The following is a 24,052-nucleotide window of genomic DNA, read 5'->3' on the forward strand; positions in this document are numbered from 1 at the left end:
TCATATCAGTTAGTATTAGCAACTCAATAAATGTATGGTAACAAGAATTTAAACTTAATCTGCTGTCCCTGAGGCAACACAGAACATTATTTGGCTCATGAAGGTAAATACTTGATACGCCAGCCATATTGGTCTCCAGAGTGGATGATTTAGGATCAGTGGAGGTGAGCTTTACAAAGCTGCATCTCACATTTTTTTGGCTAAGTGCAAGTTGTATCAAGGGTTTTTGGATGGATTATCACCCTGAGGACCAGTAAGATTTTGTAAAACTTGTCCTATTAATGTGTCCGTCGTCCCTTAAGGCATCTTTTACTCTGATTCTGGCCCCATCTGACCACATCAACATACCATTCACCAGATACCTGCCAAAAGGCCAGCATCCCTTTTCACCATCTTTAATAGGTCGTTGTGCAGAGGACAAGTGGTGTCTCTGTCTGGATCTGCCCTGCACTGTTCTTGACATTTGTCTTGAACACGGTATGTGAAGTGGAAAATAGTGCCCTGCTTTGTGGACATGGTCTTGGAGGGCCTGTTGGATGAAGTCTGCAATAGATGGGTCATTCTTTTTGTCCAGGATTAGCACTGGAGGACATGACCCCAGGCCATACCAAGCTGGCCCGAGTTTGCCACATGGTTAGTGTTATCTGGAGGAATGCCCAGCATTGTAGGAAGAACGTCAATGACCTTCTCCACTCTGCCAGTGTAAGCACCACCATCTTCTCTCTGATGGCTCAGCTTCCCTCTATCTCTGTTCATGTACCCATCTCCCACCAAGGCTCAAGCCCTACTACTCTCACTGTCGCCTGCAACATCTTCCCGCATTAATGGAACACATCCCACCCTCCCCACCTCTCTCCTTCAACACTCAACATCCCTTGATGCTGCCTACTCAATCATTTTGGATCTCTCCCCACCTGTACCAAAAACAACTGTGCCACCCATTTTCATCTCCCTTAATATCTACCACTCTTCCATTCCAGGAGGAAAACTGATATCCAACTCCTCACCCTTCATGAGGGGAGGACGCTGATTCAGATTGCCTCAAGTGGCTGACTGACTGTGCCCAAGCTCTGGACTGGCATCAGAGTTTGCCCTTGACTTACTGTGTCAGGAACCCCTGAGCAAAGGCTATCTCCCTTGATTTCTCTGAGGACTGATGATGACTCCTGATAACTTTCCTGACTTTGTGTCTGTGCTGAATTTCACAGCCAGACGGCAGTACTGTGAGCCTGGTATCTCTGGCTGAATTGGAAAAGTGCAAGAAAGCAAGGCAATGCAAAGTAGGGTGCTGTGGGTGAGTGCTGAGAGACCCAGCAAATAGCCCAGAGGTGCTGCCTTCTTCACTCAGCAGCTGGGGTGCGGGTCCTCAAGTGCAAAGTGTTATTCTTAAGGCACTACAATGATGGCTGCAGGTGCAGACTGAGGTGCTGCTTTGAATTTTAGAAGCTCCCTGTAAGTAGATTGGAGATGTAGTTAGAGGCTGATATGTGATGGATGTTATTATTTCTTTGGATATATTTCCATTTATGTACAGATGATAATTTTAATAATAAGCATTACAATATTTCTGGCGTTTATGGTGCATATCAAATAATTATTACCATTATCTTCAATCTCCAAGTCAGCAAGCTCATCAACTTCTTCCTCAATGGCTAATGTTCTAAGCCTGTCTATCATTCTCCTCCCTAACAGATTGTTTAATTCTTTTGATAGTGACCAATTGTGAGTGACGTGACATCTTGGTCCAATTTAAATTTTTTCGCTCTCGTTGCATTCCAAATGCTATGGCAACATGTATAACATAATCAATACATTACAATAAAATCCTCAAATCCACAAACTCTTGTGTAATCCTGGTTTTGAAGGCTTAGCTCATGGATTGTACATTGAGCGAAAAAAAACAAAGAGCTGCAGAAGCTGGAAATCAGAGACAAAAACAGAAAAAAATGAAAGAAGTGCGGATGCTGTAAATCAGGAACAAAAACAGAAGTTGCTGGAAAAAGGACTGGCAGCATCTGTGACCCGAAACGTTAACTCTGATTTTTTCATTAAAGTTGCTGCCAGACCTGCTGGGCTTTTACAAAAACAGAAAATGCTGGCAAAACTCAGCAGATCTGGCAGCATCAGTGGAGGGAGAGCAGAGTTAACGTTTCAGGTCCAATGACCCTTCTTCAGAACAGACCCTGCTTTGTCTCCACAGAAACTGTACATTGAGGTCTTTGCATGTTAAGCTCTCGCTATTGGCAAGTGATGATCAAAAAATGATCTTGGCTGCTCTTCAGCTCATTTCCTCAAAACCTCTCTTCATCCTTAAATTCGATGCTTCTTCATAATGCCATCCTGCAGAGCATGTGCAAAATACCTAGCAGTCTTCCAATGTTTTAAATCTTCTGGTGCCTCCAGTGTATGTAGAAAGGAGGCAGTCAATGCCCAATACGACATTAGGTTCCAGGATGAACGGCATCAATGCATTTACAAAACGACAAGTCAAATTACTGCCTTTAAAAATTATCTTCAGGAAATACAGGTAATTAACAGCAGGCCAGAAGAAGTGTGCCAAAAATTTAGAATCTAGATATTACATATCAAACTAAATTAATACTTAAGAAATTAGAGATGCCAGGAAATTAAGAAGGACAAAAGGTTTTAAGGAAGTAAGCTAGAGTAGCTATTTTGATATTTAGGTCTTAACTGACCAATTAGGGAGAATTTAGAGTACAAAACCATAGTATATGGTACATGAACTATAAGTCCAGTAGCTTTTGATAGTTTATTGATCTTATATTAACTGTGCTTCTCAACAATATTACCACTGTGAAATTGAATCTGATGTACAACTGTGTACAACTGTGTGTAAGGTGAAAGTGACCACCCAGTGAGAATAAAATACTCTGGAGATGCAAGTGCACAAAGGGTTAAAAATTGCTTTCTTTTAAAACTCCAAGCATATTAACATCTGATGGACATTAGCATGTGGATGGAAATAATTAATGATAATTGCAGGCTTTTGCTGAGACAGATTCTATAGTATTTCATGTGTGTATGTGATCATTTTTAATGTTGCAGGCAATGAAAATACCAATTGCATCAATAGAATGAATAATACTGTATTTCTGGCTACTTTATTTGTTCCCAGAACACTGCAGCTTGTTAAACGGCTTTTCAATTTACGGCCTTTTTTAACTTCACCCACAGGTTTGCTATTGTAATGGTGCAAAGAAAAATAAGACCTTTAAGATGTTATGAAATAGAAAATATCTGCATATCTTGAAAGGTTACATCTGTGCCGCTCAGAGGAATAGCCTGAGGTTATTGCATCCTACAATCCTCCTTCCATCTGATGGATCTCATCTCTTCTTGATGGCTCCAATGCAATCAAAAACCTACTGTGTTGGGAATCATAGGCATTAGCTCATGTCCCAACTCTCCAACACAGCATGTTCCGTGTCACCGTTTACTTCTTCTGGTTTTCAATGTTTATGCAGAGCAGCCAGCTTCAGAGATTTCAATTCCTTTTCATTCTCATGCATTTCTTCCAATGGAAGCCATGTTGGCATTATTTGGAAGAATTTCTTTCTCAACCTCTTGTTCTGTTCCAAAACAGCTTTAATGTCCTGCCCATCCCACCACCAAGTGTTCATATTATATCTTCAAATATCCATTCTATCTCCATACCATCAACTTCCTTCCTCCTACCAGGTTAAGTGTGAAATAAGGGTCCAGATGATGATTACAAAACCCTTTACTCTTCTGCTGAAGACATTGTTGGACACTTGGGTACATTGGATTGTCTGTGGGAAACAGAGAGAAAATCGCTGAGAAAGGGTAAGGAAGTAACAGAAGGCATCCAATTCTTCATCCATTTACAGACGATCAATTGAAATTTGAGTCAGCTCCGTCACTGATGAGAGATCTTCCTACTCAATATTCCTCCAATGTACCATACCCTGATGATGGAACCAAGCAAATAAGTTCTTCAGTCTCTCATTAGTATGGGTGAGGGAAATCAGCCTCTTTTGTGCATTAACATGAAACCCCCAGCATCTAAAGCAGAGATTACACAATTAATTTGTTTTGCAAAAAAATGATATATTATTTACTTCATGATGAGAGACTGAAAGATAGTGAAACATAGTTCATCTGCTTTGTTCAGTGTCACTGTGTGTGCAATTAGTCTGCTTGCAGGTCAGGTTTTCACTCTGTCTCCCAAACATCTTCATATGGATTGAGGATTAACCATTCTGCTTATTGCTCTCCTATCTGAGGAATTGGGCAGCATATTGGCTCAGTGGTTGGCACTGCTGCCTCACAGCACCAAGGACCTGGGTTTGATTTCACCATCGGGTGGAAGTTTGCACATTCTCCCCCTGTCTACATGGGTTTCCTCCAGATGCTCTGGTTTCCTCCCATGGTCCAAAAAATATGCAGGTTAGGTGAATTGGCTGTGGGAAATACAGGAATAGGGTAGGGAGGGTTGGTTCCGGGTGAGATGCTCTTCAGAAAATCAGTGTGGACTTGATGGGCCGAATGGCCATTTCCACACTGTAGGGATTCCAAGTAGAATCAATAACTGCAGCAATCTCTAGCAAAATACAGTGGGTGGTGGAGATCTGGAAGGAAAACAAGGCTCATAAAATCATTGATTCATGTAGGACAGAAGAAACCCTTTGACCCATCCAGTCTGTACTGACAAAAACTACTCTTAAAGCTACACTAGTCCTACTTTCTAGCACTCGGATCATAGTCTTGAATGTTATGACCTTTTAACATGCTCATCCAAGTACTTTTTAAAGGTTGTGAAAATTCCCAACTCAACTAGTCTCTTAAGCAGCACATTCCAGATCCCCACTACCCAAATAATCTATTCCTCAAATCCCCTCCAAACCTCCTCCTTTCTGTTGGGTGCTGGAGAAACTCAGCAGGCCTGTCTGCGTCTGTGGAGACAGAAACACAATTAACATTTTGAGTCCAATGACTCATCTTTGGAACTTTCGGAAAAGTACAGAAACAGACAAATATGCCAGTGCAATCACTGCATTATTGTAAAAACTGAACTAGTTCACTGTCATCCCTACCCAGTCTGGCCTGTGTTGTTTCTGTCCCACGTTATCTGGCTTGATCAACACTTCCAGTGGAAACTAATGATGGGCAGTAAAGGTTCCTAGCTTGGGGTTACCACAGTCTGAAATCAAATTTTATAAAAGCAAAAAAAACCTTCCACCTAGGTCTTTGAACTGAAATCATGGAGCTCAATGCTATTGCTGGCCTGGGCCTGCCAATAAATCAAACACAGCAGGCCCTTTGGTGTCCGGGGCCCTAGCTATTGGGCCATGTTGCACATCCCTGTCCTGTGCCCTGTGTCTCAGTGATATTGATGGATGCAGCAGTAATCTCCTTAGTTGGAGTGAGAGTGCAATGCATGTGTTCATGGACTGTAACTGTTGTCACTTGAGCAAAGTAACATGAATGGCTCATTCCTGTCATTGACTTGGATGTCGACAACCTTTTCTTTATGTCTTATTCTTTCATGGGATGTCTTGAGTAAGTGCGGCACTTATTGTCCACCCGCTATTGCCAGTGAATGGTATGGCTTTCTTGGCCATTGCAGAGGACAGTTAAGAGCCAACCAGGCTGCACTGGGTTGAGAGTTAACCTGTAGGCCACAGCAGCAAGGATTCCAGAGTTCCTTCCAGAGAAGATGTTATTGAACCAGATAGGTTTTCACAACAATGACTGGTCATGCAAGATCACTTTTTCTGAGACTACAGTCATAGACTCATACAGCATGGAAACAGACCCTTTGGTCCAACCAGTCCATACTGAACATAATATCAAACTAAACTAGTCCCACCTGCTTGCTCCTGGCCCATATCCCTCCAAACCTTTCCTATTCACGTACCCGGTTTTGTTTTAATTCCAGATTTGTTCATCCAGCTCTTACCATCATGACGTTGGGACTTGGTTCCCATTATTTCATTAGTCTAGGCCTCTGGAATACTCGTCCAGTTACACTGTCTTTTTTTTTATGCTTGCTATATGTCATTGATGTTAGACACCTCTTTAAAATCCTCACAGATAACTATGAACATTCGTGCAATTTTGGAATCCCTCCTCCATGGTTGGCATGACACTCGGATTCCTCATGGAGCGCATTAATTATAATCAGATACAGTATTATGATTGATGTTGTGTTACTGACAACAAACCTCATTGTCAAGAAGTGTTTGATTGAAAGCTACATGTGCCTGGGACACATTATTGGTCTCTGAGTTTAAGGTAGCTTTTCCACAGGGAAATGGCTCAGACTTTGCAGGAGGAATAAAGAGAAAACCCTTGGAAATCGCATCTCCCCATTACCTGTGGCGTTTTGAACACAGCTTGGTGGATTCACCATGACAGTGGAAATCTGAGATAAAGGCATCCCAGGAAAGAAAAAGAAGAGTTAAGGGACTGGATTTTTGGACAGCACCTACAGGAGGTGGGCAAAATGGAGGGCATAACCTGAAACTACAACACCTCTTGTCATACCCATTTCCCAGATCTGGCAATATTTGCAAAGATGTGGAGATGCCAGTGTTGGACTGGGGCGGACATAGATTTGTGAAGGCAAGCACCCTCTTCCATGGTGGATAGCTGATTAGGTTTGTGGGGGACTGTTTAAAATCAATCAAAAGAGGCTGACAGAGATGTTCTAGCTGGTCTCCAGGGGCAGTTTAGATGCCAGGAGGTAGACACCTACTGGCAGTCCTGCAAACCGAACGTCCGGCTAGAGATTGAAGCTTTTCCTGCCCGCCTGAGTGCAAGAGTAAGAATAAATCACTCTGAAAAGGGATCCAACATTTTACTCTATGTTGGTGGCCTGGCTATTATCTGTCCTTTTAACTTAATAAGTTAAAACGTTTAGTGAGAGGGCAGCTCTATGTCGAAGTACCCCATCTACCTTCCATCGCAGCCTACTGCTCCTCACAAGCTAGGAGGCCTCAGGTATGCTGTTATTCTTTGAGATCCCATCCGCCATCCTTCACATCTCCATCCTAACTAAAGGGAACACCCGGTAAAAATCGCATTTAATCCCCCTGTGGGTGGCACAGTGGCTCACTGCTGCCCCATGGCGCCAAGGACCCAGGTTTGATTCCAGCCCCAAGTAACTTTTTATGTGGAGCTTGTCCGTCCTCTCAATGGGTTTCTGCAGCATGCTCTGGTTTCTTGCCACAGTCCAAAAATGTGTAGGTTAGGTGGAGTGGCCATGGGAAATTGTCCATAGAGTCCAGGGATGTGCAGGCTAGGTGGATTAACCATGGTTAAATACCAGGTTTTGGGGATAGCGTGGGGGGGATTGTGGGATGCTCTTTGGAGAATTGGTGCAGACTTGATGGGCTGAATGGTCTCTTTATGCACTGTAGGGATTCTATGATTCTAATGTCTGTCTTTTCCAGGGGCAGGCTCAGGACTTGGAAACAGCTGGAATATTTACCCAATTGTTTAGTTTGTTAATTGTTCGTTAGCACTGCTTTCAGAGAGAGGGTATATGGACAGAACTGTGATTACATTGATCTCCCTGTGAACCAATCCTGATGGATGCTTATTAACCCAAAATGTTAATTCTGCTTCTCTCTCCACACATGGTGGATTGTTTTTCTGTTGCACTAATGTACGCCCTTCCCATAGACAACCTGGTTTTAATCATATTTACATACTCCTTAATTTTTGGGATTCTGAGCTAACTCAAAGTTTGTTGTCAAATCATATAAGGTTCATCCTTTTTTTTTTCCTCTCTGTGAGGGGCGTAGGTCTTTAGAATTCCCTTCATCAAAAGGCTGTGGGTGCAGAATCATTAAATATTTTCAAGGCAGAGGTAGATAGTTTCTTGACGACCAAGGGGATGAAAGATAATTCGGGGGTATGCAGGAATGTAGGGTTAAGGTTAAAATCAGATCAGTCATGATCTTATTTAATGGTGGAACAGACTCAAAAGGCCAAATTGCCTTCTCTTGTTCCTTGTTTGTACATTTGGATGCATGTTTAATATGTGCATTCCTATCATATGCAAACCAGCACAATTTATGTTATTGTACACCATGGTGACCATTGGCTATTATCAGACAACAGTCCTTTTGGCCTGGACTCAAAATTCTTTTTTACACCAGGCCAAAAGCCTGACTAAAGTGGCAATCATTCCTGATATATGGCTGTCTCGTTAATCAAGAAAGCTTGAAAAAAAACATGAACATACCAATCATTTCAATATTCTCTGAGATACCATGAACATGGATATAGTTTTCATTGTTAGAAGCTGCCAATCTAATAAAGAAACCCTGTAAGGCACCATCATTATAACAGGGACTACATTATAAATTACAGCTCCCAAATGCATAGTCAATGGTCTTAAGAGGAGATAACACAGGGAGCCGCATATGCTGACTGAACTGAACAGAACAGGGATACAGATATTAATAAGTTGTGTGGAGCCAACTAATCTACTGAGAAATCATATAGCCTTTAAACCTGACATGGCAAGCACACAATATTCATAATGAGCAAACAATTCTATAACATTCAGATATCGCACCTCTGCGTTTCTAATTCTTGATGGCAACAGTTTGATTATGTTACTGCCGCAGTTCACTCTGTGGTCTAGAACAGTAAACAGCCACTTCATAATCTTCCCCCTTCAGTCGTTTAACTTTCCTTTGGATTCAGACAGATCTAGCTCGGTCAGGTCACCAGGCAACTGACTGTTCTCGTCTCAGCTTCTCCTTGTTAAAAAAAAAAATCAAAATACAAATAAAGTAAATAAATTCAATTGCTTTTACAGTGCTCAGTCAAACGAGTTAATTAGGAAGGCTACTGGGTTTCTTAGCATGGGAGAGGCTGTTAAGGAATGAGGCCGTGCAATAATTTACTGTCTGTTTTGGGTAAATCATTGTTTTTATGAGGAGGAGATGCCGAGACATAAGGGTGTGTTATAAATCTTTTTTCTGTACTGACAATAAAGGGCTAGTTTAGGTTTCAATTAGGAGAGTTCCCATGGCAGTATGGCTTGTGGTCGCCACTTGGATGCTCTCTTTCTGTTTTGTTTTTATTTCCCTTTCTGTGTTTTTTTTTTCCATCAGCATTTGCATGTATCAACTTGAAGCAGGATTAATAGCATCAAGCCAGCCGCATTAGAACCTCCAAACAGCCTGCAGACAAGTGGGAAGATGAGAATTCGCTTGGCATGGGCTCAGAAGATGAAGCTGCACTCCAGAGGATTTGCGGTGAAATTAAGTCCCTGATAAGGCGTCAGGCAGCAGTGACCACCGTCCAATCTGAAGCATTGAAGTATGCTCAGTGTCACCACCGCTGCATGCTTCAACAATATGCTGCTGAATACCGTCTTTCTCTAAACTCAAATTAAAACAAGGCTCAGGCACTCTTTGATTCCAGGCTGTGACTTAAACGCTTTGAAGGGATGGTGGGGGTTGCAGGGAGGGTGAGTGTTGGTGACAGGGGTGTACATGGGAGGGGAGGGCTGGAGGGGTTGGCAGGGACGCAGTCAGATTCTCCTGGCAGCAGTGCTCCCGAGGCTGGATCTCACAGGATGACAAAAAACTCGGCTTAACTCTTTATGGACCTTGGCTTTGCTCCAGCAGACTCTACCAAGTTGGAATTGTTCTTACTGTTTTGGCAGGACAAGTTGCAATCTGACTTCGGCCATAGGATTGTGGCAGAACTTTCTCTCACAGCGTGGCTTTATGAGGTGATTTAGATGTTGCTTGCCCCCATCCCCCTGCCTTTCTGATCTCTCTTCTACAACACCACCCAACAACAGACGATGGAATTTGAATTCAATAGAGCTCTGGAACACCCATCACCACAGCTACTCCCTACACACTCTTTCCCCACGACACCCCCCAACCTCCCCACCCCACCTAGCTTTATATTTTCTTTGGATAAGACAATGTAAGCAAACTAGGAGTCAAGGTCACGTCAGTGGCAAGACAACCACAGATTTTATCGATAGACAGGCATTAGTGTAGAGTGGGAAAAACGGACAGAATGGTGGGCCAAGACTTAAGGCTGACCATTCACATCTGAAGGGTGAAAACTTACTGAGTTCTGAGCGACACAGGCTATGGCAAGATGTCTGGCACAATTGGGACAGAGACCCACTTCAATCTTGAGGTCACTTCACTGTGTCTTGTAAACTTTTCTCAAGCAGTGTGGAAGATTTTCACTGGGCAGTGGTGAGTCACTAACTGATAGTGATTAACATTTGTCAAGGTCCTTCAGATGACACAACTCGCCACATTGATACTCCAGTTGTGATCTTACCAAGTCCTCCCAACAAGCCAGCAATCAGGAAAACCCAACATGAAAAACATTGGCAGTTCCTACTATCTATGAAGACCTGAGTGGATGTTTGGCAGTTTCAACTAGGCCCCTTCCTTTGAGCAAACTCCATCTTGCCCACAGGCAAACTGCAGATCAGGCATGATCCAACAGCACCAACCACAACATACCCTTCCACCTCAGATACTGGCACTAAATTTTCAGGGAGTCATCACCACCATTCTGGCCTTTCTCCATGTTATCAGAGACCACACACAGAGACTGGTACCCTGTCTGCAGCTTGGAATAGGCTGCCTATCAAGGTTGCTCTCTTGTGCCATCTGAGTGCATTCACCTGGTGCTTACTACCATGCCCTTAGCATGCATGCTCTTCCTTGCCTTGCAATAGGGGATGTTGATAGTCTAGTGGTGTTATCACTAGACTATTAACCCAGGGACCAAGGTATTGTTCCTGGGACCCAGGTTCAAATCCTACCATGATCTGAATTCAATAAAACTCTGGAATTAAGAGTCTAATGATGACTGTTGTTGATTGTTGGGGAAAACCCATCTGGTTCTCTAATGTCCCTTAGGGAAGGAAACTGTCATCCTTATCTGGTCCAGACTTGTAGCAATCTGGTTGACTGCTAACTGCTCTTTGGGCAATAAGGGATGGCAATAAATGCTGGTCTAAAGAGAGACGTCCTTGTCCCGTGAACGAATAATTAAAAAGAGGTGGCAGTCCCTGTAGTAAACCTCAGTCAAAGGGGTGTCCCTCTTGTCGTGTGTCAGAATGCCAAGTCTGTACCATGTTGCAGGAATGCTCATCTGCATGCTGCATCTGCACTAACAGTTGGACCTTTCTGAAAGTCTAAGGGGAGTAGTCTGCAATGAGGTCCATAAGGGGTATCTGTCAGAGGGGATTCAACACTAAGTCAAGGGCAGCATCACATATCAGTCCTGGCCTTTAGCCGTGGCTAAGAGTCCAGTTGGGGTGGAATTACACAGTGACGCTGTGCGTCTGTGCTCCAGGGAGTGGGTCACGGTCAGTCATTTGCCTCCATAAGGGCCAGTCCAAGGGGTAGGTTTTGTGCTGTGGGGTGGGTGGGAGGAGCATAGGGTGATGCTGTCATACTGAATCTATGCCATGTGCACCCATTGCTAACCCCACTGCCTCATGATGTTTTATCGGTCATTGTAGACCCTTAGCCACTGTGCCTCATGAATGCCAACAGAGTGATGCTGTAGGGCACAGTGAAGCATCTAGGTGCTCCACAGAAATACAGACAACCACATGAGTGATGAACAACAAGTATCTAGGAAGAAAACAAACTATTTACCTAACATTGTCAATGCAGTGTGGAGCTGGAGGAGAACAGCAAGTCAGGCAGAATGAGAGGAGCAGGAAAGTCAATGTTGTTTCGGGTCGGGACTCTTCTTCAGAATTAACATTACCAGCCATGACCTGAACATGCCCTCAGGACAATTTTCTTTTTTTCTCCCTCCTGCTGCATTCCACTGCACTCCTCTGTTGATGATAGGTCATTGCTCTGTAGTGGATCCCATTAGTCCAGGACCATGGCCTGACATGCTGAGGGCCTTCTTTCCAGAGACAACATACCTTTGCTCAGCCTTAAAATCCAGGGGTCAGAGGGAAGCAGGCTTAGTGGAGTGTAAGGTGCAACCACCTCTGCATAGTCCTGATCAAAAACTGCTGAAAAGCCTTTTCTCTCATTCATTCACAAGATGAGTGCATCGCCTGGCTAGGCCAATATTTATCGCCCATCTATAATTGCCCCGAGGGCCGTTAGGAGTCAACCACATTGTTGAAGGTCTGCAGTCACATGTAGGGTGACAGTTTCCCTCCCTGCAGGACATTAGTGAACCAGATGAGGTTTCCCTGACAATTGACAATGGTCATCATTAAACTTTTAATTCCAGATCATTTTTATTGAATTTAAATCATCTTGGGGAGACAATGGCCTCACGGTATTATCACTGGACTGTTAATCCAGAGATCCAGGTGATGTTCTGGGGATCTGGGTTCGAATCCCACCATGGCAGAGTCTACTAATGACCATGAATCAATTGTCAGAAAAACTCATCTAATGCCCTTTAGGGTAGGAAACTGCCATCCTTACCTTGTCTGGCCTACATGTGACTCCAGACCCACAGCAATGTGGTTGACTCTTAAATGCCCTCTGGGCCTAGCCAGTAATGCCGTCATCTGTGAATGGATAATTAAAAAAAACACCATCAGTTGCAGTGGGAGTTGAACCCAGGTCCCCAGAACATTAGGTGGGTCTCTGGATTAACAATCCAATGATAATACCACTAGGCCATCACCTGTGAGTGGTTCCTCCTGTGGCTGGGTGTCTCCTGGCATCACCCTGTCTCCTTGTGAGAAGGTACCACTTGGGCCAAGGTAGAGCCTCCCCATCCCCACTTTTGCCCTGTTTTTGGTCCTGAGGATCAATGCACGGGGCATCAGAATGTAGGTGTGCCAACTCTGGCAGCCCGTTAGGATGCTGGGCCTGTCCCTCCATGGGAGTCACTAACTCATCCACGGAGACGGATAGTTGACCACAGGACTGGCTGCATTGCTCCAGCTTTTGAGCAACGGTAGTGCATTGCAGAACTGGCTGCATGGTATGCATTGTTAGGGTTGTGGGAGGGTGCGGGGTCAGGGGAGTGATTGCGGAGAGGGGTCACATGCAACAGAGGAATGTCAGGACATGAACCTTGATGGGAGGTAGGTGCGGTGCCTGGGATAAAATGAGTGTAAGATGGCAAAGAGCAGAATATGGCACTCACCCTGGCAGATTGCAGAAGATCTTTGACCTCCAGTCCTGTCCTCCACACCCTGGAGATGACACCGACCTGGGTGGTGATCTGCAACCAGCCTGGCATCATCTGGGCAGCATGGCCTCCAGGGAGGAGAAGATCTGTTCACTGCACCATCCCATACCTCTGATCTGTCTCTGAGAAACATGGTGCCAACTTCCCCCTTCTCCACCATCCTTCTTCACTGCTGGCACAGCGACATAGACAGCTACCGAATGCCAATGCTTCTCCAGGTAAACAGCAACAGTTCAGAGAGGGCAGAGACTCAAGGGATACTGGTCTTGGGGTGATATCTGCCTGAGTGGTGAGTTCCTCAGGGAAGGTAGATGGGATGGAAAATCAGGCTTTGTATACACCATATGAGTGGCAATGGTAATTAATGTGGCAAATTTGTTAAGATTTGGCAAGAAAACTCACCAGATCTTGTGGCAAAAATCTCAAAGCTCAACATAACTTTCACTCAGGCAAAAACTCTTAAGATTTAGCCCTGGATATGTTGTCTACTCAGAGTCCAGCTTTGCGTATTCTAACTGTAGCAGCATCAGGGTCAGTATAAATGCACTCCCCCGACATTCTGGTTACAGATGCACAGGTTACATGAGTGCCTAGTTCAAGGGCCAATTACTTCACATTATGAATACACTTACTATTGGGTAATACTTTTGAAAAGACCCAGCAATGGATGTATAGGATGGACCTTTGGGTGACCAAATTGAATTTTCCCTTTCACTGGCCCATTCATCAGTGGAGAGACAAGTCCACTAAAAGCTGAACTTATCAGTCAAAAACCTGTCCAATTGTTTGAGGCTTTTTCTTCTTTCAAGCATTGAGAAAAGCCGCTGCAATAAATGGTTGCTCAGCCTTGAATAAAAATAAAGTATCGGTGCTTCTATAACCTCTTTTTGCAGTCTGAATGTCACAAAGCACTTTACAGCAAACAAAGTACCTTTTCTAGCAGCTGGTCTTCTACATTAGGTGAAACTAGGGAGGTTTCTTCACTTCAGTACAATAAATCTAGATGGAGCACATCTCCATTTTACACAAAAATATCAGTGTGGATACTGCAAGATTGAATATAGCAGGAGGGTCGTTGCACAGAAACTTTATTCTAGCACAAAAATGGTTAACTATGTCCTAAGATTAATATCACCTGTAGCATCTGTGGAATTTTCTTCAGCCTGTATCAGAGAGAGTATAGTGTTCTTGCAATTTATGGACAGTTTTTGTGCTGGGGACTGAGTTACACTGTAAACTTGATTATCCCAGAATCCTGATTAGCTAGATAAGAGATCATCATTTCAAGCTCAACTGTGTTTGAACCATGATGCTGGAGACAAAAAGCATGTCTCCCACTGGATTTCCACTTACAGACAAAAGGATCTCCATACATCTCAGAGTAGCATGGTTTGTTTTTTTGAAAATAAAGCCTTGAAAGCCACCTAAATGGCCATTCTCTACTGTGAATTATTCCCGAAGCATGGGCCAGAATCAATAAAAGAGGTGAGAGGCATTTTGACTAATTTGGGGAAATAAAAAGCACAAGCACAATACTGCAAACGCTGACAATCTTAAATAAAAATAGAAAATACTGGAAATGATCAGCATCTGTGGGGGGAGAGAAAGAGAATTAACACTTCAGGCATTGACCAATGGCGAGAAATTAATTCTTACACAAACAGAGAAGAAGCTGGATTCAAAAACTTAACTGTGTTTCTGTCTCCAGACACACTCAGATCTCCAGCATTCTGTGTTCGTTTTAGATTTCCAGCATCCACATTATTTTGCCTTTGTTTGAGAAATACATTTTTCCTGTTCTGGATTTATCGCTCAGACTTCACACTAACAGTCAGAACATGATGCATATATTTAAAACAAGGACACCCAAGATGGATCTGTGGGTTAATGTACCACATGGGGTGACACTGAACTATTCAGATTCATAAACAACTGGAAAGTCCACATATTCTGCGCAGTTTCCACTCTTGTTTCATCTTTTGATTGAAACCACACTGTAAAGAAACCTAACAAACTTCAGAGATAATCAAAAACAAAACTCCCAGAATAGTTATCCAACCAATCCACCATTCAACCATTGACTACTCATCTCCAAACAATGTTTGCCACACTCTGCTCCGAACAGGACAAATACAATAATGTCCTATGGATCACATTAAGTTGCTTTTGGAATCTAACCATTTTATTGAGGAATATGTTTAATCTCTAAATGAACTCATTGTAGCTGGGATCATCACTAGAATGAGTATCACTATCCCTAGGTTGGGCTGAAGAAACTTATCTTGGATTCTGTCTGTTAATCACCATTGAATAGTGATTCTAGAATTGATTACCTGGTGATACTTATGGATATTGCTATGTGTTTTATATATTTGATTTATTTCAAAGCAATAGAGATGATACTAGCTTCTAAGCATGAAGAAACTTTAATTACAATGTTTTAGAATGTCTACACCTTCGTTCCAGATCTAACTTCTACTGCTTCTGTGGTGTCTGTTTACTTTGCTCTGAATCAACACCAAATTAATTAAGTTCAATTAGTTAAAGACACACATCATCCAACACAGAACAATTGAACACTATTGATCACTGTTTGAAATAGACAATTTTCAAAAGGTATCAGGAAAGGACAAGTCCTGAGAAGACCATAGGAACAGGTGTAGGCCATTCAGCCCCTTGAGCCTGTTCCACCGATTAATGAGATCATGGCCAAACAATAGAATCTGATGGTGAGCCCAATAGGGCTCAATTCTGTGGTATTACTTTTTAATGTCACACATGTAAAGTGGCTGTCAGTTGACTAAACAGAGAAAAGTCACTGCCCACTGAGCATGAGCTGTCATATTTTGGAGATGGAGATCAAAGAGGAAGAATACTACAGTGGACTGGGAAATACACATCTTCTCTGTTTAAAAAAGTTCCCGTTATGTAAACATTTAGCTGTTATTCCTACTTATCAGATCATACTTACTGTGACACTCTTACTATTAGAGAGAAATCTTGAATATTATTGAAACCATGTCACGAATATTCAGTTTTTAACCCAATGTGATCTAGTGATTGGTCACTACTCAGGCTACATAAAAACATGTGCTGTCACAGCATCTCAGACTTCTTGAGAAGCTGGTTACCTCAGTTGGTTAGATGGTTACTGTAGATTAAATGCTTGCCAGCACTGGGGGTTCAATCCCTGTTGCAGTTGCATTGGTTTGGGACCTGTCTCCTTGTTCTATCCATGTACAGTGCCTTGGGCCAAACCTGCCTTCAGCCAGAGAAGGTGTAATCTAAGTTGATAAAATTTGAGCTACAAGGAGCGACTGGGGCTATTTTCCCTGGAGCATTGGAGGCTGAGGAGTGACCTTAAAGAATTTTATAAAAACATGAGGGGCATGGATAGGGTGAATAATCAAGGTCTTTCCCCCAGGGTAGGGGAGACCAAAACTAGAGGGCATAGGTTTAAGGTGAGAGGGGAAAGATTTAAAAGGGACCTAAGGAGCAACGTTTTCACGCAGAGGGTGGTGTGTTTATGGAATGAGCTGCCAGAGGAAGTGGAGGCTGGTACAATTACGACATTTAAAAGGCATCTGGATGGGTAAATGAATAAGAAAGGGTTTAGAGGGATATGGGCCAAATGATGGCAAATGGGGCTAGATCAATTTAGGATATCTGGTCAGCATTATCGAATTGGAACGAGAGGGTCTTCTTCGGTGTTGTATAGTGTATGACTCTATGACCAATGAAAACTGTGGGAATTAAAATTATTAACCATGGGGCAGGAATTTACACATGGATATGTTTTCTGTGCAATCCCTCTCCATTACCAGTAAAAACGTGGCTGTAAAACCTGCTTCATTGCAGCAGTCTGTCCTGCCGTGATTTAACGCCCCATTTGGGGAACAAGATCCACTTTCAGCTAATCTAGTCATTCCAGTGCCAACACAGAGGCTGGTCTCTGCTGGGATTTCACCCGTGCCCAAAGATGAAGAGTCAGGAGGAGGATGACAGGTAGGTTGGGAAGTGAGCTCAGCAAAGCTGAGGTAGGATACCCCCTGGGGTGGGGCTGGGAGAGGGCGTTGGGCTTTGAGGTCTGTGTTGCAAGAGCTTGGCTAGAGCTAACCCCAGAAGGGGCTGGACCTGGGGAGTTTGAAAAGAGGTCCTGTGAAGGAAGCCATCCCTATTTCCTGGTTGAAATCCAAGCAGGCCTCTATGCCAGGGTGACTGACCATCTCCAACCTCCTCCTGCCAGGCAAAATATTTCAGCTCAATGGGCAGTGGCCCCAAAGTAGCCATTAATTGCTCACTTAAAGGCAGTGAAGGCAGATTACCTCAAGCTTCCCCAACCATTGCCTATTAAATCACAGTGGGGGTAGGTGCAGGAACAGCATCTGTGAAATTTTATGGGGCTACTGCTTACAACCCTGTCCATAGGGGACTGTATGATTCTGTCCAAGATAAATCTCAGATGTTCAATCTGGAACGGGGAGAACAAGGAACACAATATTATGGAGAATGTTGCAACAATAATAGTGTTTGTGTTCCCTATTTGCCAGTGATATTTCAGCAAAAGAATATTGACTGAGCCAACAATAAGTGAAAAATTACTGCATTTTGAAAATACTAATTTTGTTTGACAGCATTTACCTCCCAGCTTTTGAATAATTTAATGACGGAACAATTCCAATCTATAGTTTGCTGTGTGGCCCATCTTGCAATATCTAGGTATTCTTGTTGAGAGAGAGGTTTCATTTGAATTTGTTCAAAATTTCATGGAAATATATGTCTATGTCCAAGCAGATGGAGTCAAAGATATTAGCTTTGAATAATTCTCAAAATTATTCCTCTTTCTAAATAAACTGTGCAATATGCTGTTATGTTTTCTCCACACCAATATTTCTGCTGTGTGCCCTATATCTCATTTTGAATTACATTTTCAAATTGTTATAATGACTCCCTTAGTAAAAATAGCTCACCTTTTTGGGTGTGGGTTTGTGTTCCAATGTGAACCTCCATTATATTTGTATGTCATGTATCCAGATCTCTTGAATGTTGACCTCTGCTCCCTCATTTACAAACTTAAGGGTCTTGATATCCTTCCAGCCCCAGGGGTTCCCAAGAAGTCTATGACTCCAATTTCAGATTGGACACTTTTCAAGCTCATCTGGCACAACAGGACAACACTCTCAAACTGGGGCTCGTTCATAAAGCAGGTGCTGAAACTATAGAGTTTCAGCTCTATTGTGCCTAATTTATATTAATTGGAACACCTTTAGGTAGCAGCAAGCCCATTCTTGAGGTCAACTTCATTCCCGTTTCTTATTTTCCAAAACTACCAACAATGAAGGGTCCAGACCCGAAACATCAGCATTCCTGCTCCTCTGATGCTGCTTGGCCTGCTGTGTTCATCCAGCTCTACACCTTGTTATCTCAACAATGTACTACTTCTGTTTTACATGGGATTTAATTCAAGACTGTCCCAGAAAGTGAATTTTTACAGATTTGATACATTGAAGGGAGATGTCAGACTACAATCAGAATATTGCTTTAAGAGCCTTTGAACTCAGTTCTCAAATTCCTTGTACTTGTTGTCTTTTCTACTGTGAATCCAGTGGGTATTAGATTTCGGAAGCTGAACAGGAACATTAATTTTCAAACCAGATCATATGACTTTACTCCTACCTATCACATAGCTAACATAGCTAAGTAACATGCAGATGACATGCATGATATGAAGGAGCTGTAGGCCAATAGGTTTGATCTATGAAGTGGGAACTAATGAGTCCTTAATTTAAAACAGTTAAAGATCAGAGTTTTTCAGTTAACTCAAATTTCAAATGTATGAAGTATTTTGAGTGAACATTTGGATCAGAACTATGGATGATAAGTATAATAGGGAATATTGCAGAAATTGATTTGCCTGAAAAGTGATTTAAATATGGAACTTGCTACATTATGGAATAGCTAAAACAAATAGCATTTAAGGGAAGTTAGATTAGAACAAGAACAATAAAAGAACAGAGGGTTATGTTTACAAGGTTAGATGAAATAATGTGGGACAAAGCTTAAATGAAGCATTAATATGAGCCTGGACCAGTTGAGCCAAAGCTTATTTCGGAGTTGGAAATAAATTGTAACTCAGGAAGAGAGACATAGTGGCCTAGTGGTGTTATTGTTAGATTCTTTATCTAGACAGCCAGATAATGTTCTAGGGTATTTAGTTCAAATTGAACCAGGACAAATGGTAGAATGTAACTTCAATTAAAATTTGGAATTAGGGATCAGGTAGTGACCATGAAACTACTGCCGATTGTCAGGAAAATCCTATCTGGTTCATCAATGTCCTTTTGGGAGGAAACTGCTCTTCCGGCTTATGTGTGACTCCAGACCCACAGTAATGTGGTTAACGCTTAACTGCTCACTGGGCAATAAATGCTGACCTAGCCGGTGATGTCCACATCCAGTGAAGAATTAAAAAAAAGGGCACTGGAAGAACTTTAAACAAAAAAAATGAAAAAACTGTGGATGCTGGAAGTTAGAAACAAACAGAAATTGCTGCAAAAATCTCAACAGGTCTGGCAGCATCTGTAGACAGAAAGCAGAGTTAATGTTTCAAGTCCAGTGACCCTTCTTCAGAATAGTTCTGAAGAGATGCTGCCAGACCTGCTAAGTTTTTCCAGCAATTTCTGCTTTTGTTACTGGAAGAGCTTTGCTTTGCTCTCTTGGGTATGCAAAGATAATTTCAAAGAAATCCAGATTTACTGCAATTTTCTGTCAACAGAAGTCATGCAAATATAAGGGTAGAGTAGAAAGATTTCAGCACAGCGTTGTTATTTGTGATACCAGCCAGTCTCTTAAAGCTCACTGAAAACAATGCCTGACACATTTCTGAAGGTACAAGCTTTTTTCACATCAGCTGGCGAACAGCACACTAACCGGTGGCCAAATTGGAAGCCAAAAGGGCCATAAATCTTCTGAAAATTGTGATATAGTTAGGAGTTTCTGGATTACTGACCAGGCAGCAACAAGAAAACAAATTAGGCATGTCACATCTTTTACAAATCAGGACTGACTTTGCCAAATTTTCTTACCATTTCCCAGAACTGGTCACTTATTTTTCCTAACCAGGAATTTTAGATTACCAACTTGCCAAATATTTTATTGTCTAAACACCATTCAACCTCCCCCTGGAAACACCTGCACTCCATTTTCTAGGCATATTTTTGGCCACTTCAGCTGCCATAAGAGTTGCTAATGCCTTTTCCTGTATAAGAATTGACAGTTCTTTTAATCTAACATTTCACACTATGTTTTATATTAATTTACATTGGTCGCTGATAAAAATGATGAGATCTAGGTAATGTATTGTCTACACTGAGTCAGTATTGTTGTCAGTCTGGATCCACTGGCGTTAACATTGTCGTCAGTGTTTCACTGACCTCTGGGTTAGTAGACTCTAGTTTTGAGTCCCACACCAGAAACCAGAGGACAAATTCCAGGTTATCATTTCAGTGCAGTCCTGAGGGTGTGTTGGACTGTTAGAGGTGATACCTTTCCAAATAAATAAATGTTAACTAAGGTCCCAACTGTCTTTTCAGTTAGAAATAAAAAAAATGACTCTACATCTTTAAGAAAGGCAGGGAAGCATGTTGTGCTGTTCTGGTGAATATTCACTACTCAGCATCACTAAAACAGATTACTTTGTCATTTATCTCATTCTGATTTGTGTGAGCTCATGGCATGCAAACAGTTTGCTGCATTTCCTGCACTGCAGCAGTGATGACACTTCCAAAGTACTTCATTGGTGGGATAGTGTTTTAGAATTCCTGATGTCATGAAAGGCACCATGCAAATGGAAGTCTTTATTCTTCCTATTAATACTTCCAAGAATGTATTATTTTACTCCTGAGTCTCAAACAAGTACAGCTTATAATACAGTCCAGGAGTCAGAAGTCATTATCACACAAAAGGAGACCATTTGGCCCATCAAGTCCATGCCAGCTCATATACAGTATTCCAGTAAGTCCTATTCTCCTGTTCCATCCCTCAGGCATCTATTTAATTTCCTTTTGAAGTCATTCATTATCTACGATTTCACCATTTTTATGGTCAGTGAGTTCTAGTTCACTTTACTTGCTGCATAAAAAATTCCCCCTTATGCCACCCCTGTTATCTCTTGCCAAAAACCTTAGATCTGTCTTCTCAGTCATTGTACTGATGGGAACAGCTTCTCTGTTTACCCTGTCTAACTACTTGTAATTCTGTACAACTCTGAACAAATCTCCCCTCAATAGAGCAGACAAAGGACCAGGTAACTTAGCCAATCTGTGCATTGCAGCCTTTTCAATTACCCTGACCATTTATTTTTACTCTATCCATTATCAGGACCATATTCACTTCTAGTGACATTTTATCAGCATTCTTTTCTTTACGAACGACCAATACAAAGTACCTATCAAGTATTCCAGCCTTGCCTTGGACCTCTAATATATATCAAACAGAATGCAGTATAAATAGGATGCACTTTGTAGCACAGGTAAGATTTACATGCAGTAGTTATAATCTAGCATGGATGTGACTCAAGCAGCTCATTAGTGAAGAGTAACCTATTTGTGATAAACTAAAAGCAATGATCTCATGGAATCAGGTCAAGCACAGGCAAGGAAATCTCCTGCTGATTACCACCTACAACCCTCCTTCAATTGATGAATTGGTATTCCTCTACATTTAACACCACTTGGAAGAAGCATTGGTGATAGCAAGGGTAGCAAAGATACAGAATTTATTCAGTTGTCCCAGATTGCTCTGTTCAGGATACTAATGGTTGAAGTAACCATTACAGTCATAGAGTCATTGAGATGTACAGCAAGGAAACAGACATTTAGGTCCAACTCGTCCATGCTGACTAGATATCCTAAATTAATCCAGTCCCATTTGCCAGAATTTGGCCCATATCCCTCTAAACCCTTCCTATTTATATACCCATCCAATGCCTTTTAAATGTTGCAATTGTACCAGCCTCCACCACTTCCTCTGGCAGCTCATTCCATACACGCACCACCCTCTGCATGCAAAAGTTGCCCCTTAGGTCCCTTTTAAATCCTTCCCCTCTCACCTTAAACCTATGACCTCTAGTTTTGGACTTTCCTACCGTGGGGTAAGGAACTTGATTATTCACCCTATCCATGCCCCACATGATCTTATAAACTTCTATCAGGTCACCCCTCAGCCTCCAATGCTCCAGGGAAAATAGCCCCAGCTTATTCAGCCTCTCCCTGGAGCTCAAACCCTCCAATCCCAACAACATCCTTGTAAATCTTTTCTGAACCCTTTCAAGATTAACAACATCTTTCCTATAACAGGGACACAGTCCTTCTGGTGATGACATCCTACACATTGTATTGTGTGAAATTACAGGCACCACTGTGCCACAAGGCATTAATTCAAACAAGTTTACTAGCACAAAGCCCATGGAACTGAAGGTTTCAGCAACACCAGCAGAAGTGTCCTCAACCTTGACACGTAATCTCATTGCACTGATCCTCTACCCAACTATTACCACCAAGCCAGGGATCAACTCTGGTTTAACAAGGAGTCCAAAAGGCATGCCTGGAACAGCACCAGATATACCTAAAAATGAGGTGCCAACCCGGTGAAGCTAAAACACAGGATTGCATCCATTTCAAACAGTGGAAGTCACATGTATTCTAAGGGCTAAGCAATCCCACAATGAATGGATCACATCAAAAGTCAGTAGTCTTCCACCTGTGGTCATGAATGATTGTCAGCAACTAAACAGGTAGGAAAAGGCTCCATAACCATCATTACTCTTAATGGAAGGGGAGATCAGCTTGTCAATGCGTGAGACATGATTGAAGCATTTGCAGACATTTTCATCCAGAAATGCTCAGTGCATACTCCATCTTGACCTCCTCCTGAGGTCTCCAGCTTCACATTTGTCATGCTTCAGCTCATTAATTCATCTACAGGCAATAGCATAAATGGTTATTGGCACAAGATACAGGTATTGCACATAAATTATTTAACAAGAAACAGATGATTTTACTGGGGGGCAGTTAATGGAAAAAAAATGGGCAATTTGATGATAAGAAAGAAAGGTTCAGTTGTGTGTAGGAGCACTATTGGATATAAAAAAAGAAACAAGATACAGATAAAGCTATAGACTCTGACAACAGCAATACTCCAGAACATATGTCCCAGAACCAACTGTGCCTCTAGTTCTGAGGAAGGGTCATTGAATTAGAAATATTCATTCTGATTTCTCTCCACAAATGCTGCCAGACCTGCTGAGCTTTTCCAGCAATTTCTGTTGTGTTTCTGACTTCCAGCATCTGCAGTTCTCCCCTTTTTTTTTTTTTATTTATTTGTATCTCTAGCAAACTGTTCCAATGCAGCTACAACACTAACATCTCTCTGACAAAGTGGAAAGGCAAATTGTCCAACAAAAAGAAGACAGATCCAATCAAGCCAATCATTGCCCTATCAGTCCACTCTTAAACAGAGATGGAAAATGTGTTGAAAGTGCTACCAAGGGGTACTTACTGGTAACCTGCTGACACTCTGTTTGGATGTCACCAAGGTGAAATCTTCTAGGGGCTGTGTGATGCTGGCTATGGTATGATTCTTGTGGCAGATGTGTGCAGGAAGCCCAGTGAAGCCTACTCAGCACTGGGAGCAACTCTGCATCTTTTTTATGCAATTACTGATGAGGTGGGGCTTTCACTAAGCAGCAGTGAGTTGCCAATTGAAGGGGATGATAGCTTGTTAAATATCTATTAACACATCATCTTTCCTCATTAATATTCAGCTTCCTACCTGACCAAACGTGCTGAATAAACTAGATTAGACTCGTCTAAGCTAAGAGCCT

At 42.3% G+C, this 24,052-nt stretch overlaps 1 long non-coding RNA gene across 2 annotated transcripts; it reads right to left on the reverse strand.

Annotated features, from left to right (window-relative positions):
• Nucleotides 1-2,709: 2,709 nt before the first annotated feature.
• On the reverse strand, nt 2,710-23,837 carry LOC125483733. Of its 2 annotated transcripts, XR_007262680.1 has the most exons (4): nt 23,728-23,837; nt 13,126-13,467; nt 8,570-8,756; nt 2,710-3,791 (listed from the first exon to the last, which is right to left on the reverse strand). It is a non-coding gene; the product is annotated as an uncharacterized LOC125483733 (long non-coding RNA). The 2 variants fall into 2 exon arrangements; XR_007262679.1 differs by lacking the exon at nt 13,126-13,467.
• Nucleotides 23,838-24,052: the final 215 nt, after the last annotated feature.

The sequence above is a fragment of the Rhincodon typus genome, chromosome 8 (assembly GCF_021869965.1).
Source record: "Rhincodon typus isolate 14 chromosome 8, sRhiTyp1.1, whole genome shotgun sequence".
NCBI lineage: Eukaryota > Metazoa > Chordata > Chondrichthyes > Orectolobiformes > Rhincodontidae > Rhincodon > Rhincodon typus.